This window comes from Berghia stephanieae, chromosome 8 (assembly GCF_034508935.2).
Source record: "Berghia stephanieae isolate SIO BIC M18660-M18661 chromosome 8, UCSD_Bste_1.3, whole genome shotgun sequence".
NCBI classification, from domain to species: Eukaryota; Metazoa; Mollusca; class Gastropoda; order Nudibranchia; family Aeolidiidae; genus Berghia; species Berghia stephanieae.
Window position 1 is genome coordinate 23764175 of NC_088367.1, and position 1925 is coordinate 23766099.

Genomic DNA, 1925 nt, shown 5'->3' on the forward strand with positions numbered 1-1925 from the left:
CTCTCTCTCTGTGTGTCTCTCTCTCTCTCTCTTGCACACACACACACACACACACACACACACAACCACATACGGCAGAGAGAGGGGGAGGGAGAAGAGAGAGAGAGAGAGAGAGAGAGAGAGAGAGAGAGAGAGAGAGAGGGGGGGGGGGATGGGAAAGACGAGAATGGTAACCAGTAGATATTTGTCCATTCAAAATACGGGTTTAGTGACTCCCCCGCAAGCTCGCTCGGACAAAAATAGTTGTTTACAAATAAGAAAATAAATGAAATTGATGTTACTATGCTTTTTGATATTTTTCATTTAAGACCGTTAGGCGCGTGTTAGTAGTATCGAATGGCTACACCTTTATTTTGAATCTTTTAATCCATTCTTCAAATTCTTTTCCTGCCTTATAGGCTGTCTCGTAGCCTCCTGATAGGCTTGTCACTGGGCAGTGGATGACGATGTGGTCCATTGTCTCAGGGCCTCCTTGGCAATGACCGCATGCATCTGATTCTCTCAGATTCCATCTATGCATGTTAACTGCTGTTCTGCCATGTCCTGTCAAGTTGCGGTTGGAGGTGACCCAGCATTTTCGGCTATTGCGTGTTTACACCATAGAAGTAAAGGGGTTGCTAGTAATAATATATTATATGATTGAACTTGATGCGGCCACGACTTCATTGCCTTATTAAAATTTAGTTTGAGTTGATGATCTCTTTACAATTAATTGTATTCCTTTGGCAGGGATTGATAGGTCAATTTCTTCATACTATTTAGTAGCAGAGGTAGAAAAATAAAGAAAATCAGAGGCTTTATTTGGTGACATTGCCTGGTCCCCCAACCAGTTAACTGCCGAACTCTGGACAATACACGTTTTTACAAATTTGGCCAAAAAAAAAAAAACAAACAAGTCCTTCAAATATCGATCGATTTCAATGACCTTCACCTTGGCAAAAACTCTCAAACCTGGAATTTTAAGTAAGACTTCGCAAAAAGTCCCAGGTTTGAGAGTTTTTGCCAAGATAAGGGTAATTTAAAGGATCGATATTTGACGGACGAGTTTTCTGGCCAAAGTTTTAAATATTCGTCTTTCCAGAGTACTATAGTTAATTATTGGTTAATAGTCTGTGCCCACGTCAATTTCTAAAAAAAATGGAGAGAAAAGTTCCTGGTCTGCATTTTTAAATAGAATGAATCATTGGGTATTTTGTTAAGCTGGTAACGGATATCTTCCAATTATCTCAGCTGGTTATCGACAGCGTCCGTGTTTTCCTCTCTGGGTTCTCGTTTATGTCATCGTTGCACGCACAACAATAATCAATTTAAATGATAGAAAATCACCTTAGTACAACCACCCCCCAAAAAAAAAAAAAAAAACAACAAAAAACAAACAAACAAACACCCCCCCCCCCCCCCCCCCCCCCCACCCCCAAACACACACACACACTCACACACACACACACACACACACACAAATACAACAATTGAATACTTAGAAGTGACAAGTTGTGGGCTCAAAATGCTTCCTTGGCCAATATGGAAAACAGAATCGGATAAACTTTGAATAGGATAAAGATACGTCTTGCAGTACCGAAAAACAAGCAATAGAGGCTTAAGTATAAACAAATATAATTGAAAAATAAGAAAAGAAAAACAGAAAAGAAGACCTCAATCAAACCAAAACAAAACAAACAAACAAACAAAAATAAATAAATAAATAAATAAATAAACAAACAAACGAAACAAAGAAAGGAAATGCCGATATTGGAAGAACTCGGTCCCCCAAGGTGACATTGCAATTCTTCATCCAGTCTGTCATCTGACCAAGTTGACTAGGAACAACGAAGAAGTTAATTTTGATGCTGCTGCTGCTGCTGATAATGATGATGATGATGATGATGATGATGATGATGATGATGGCGTAGAAGAAGAAGAAGAAG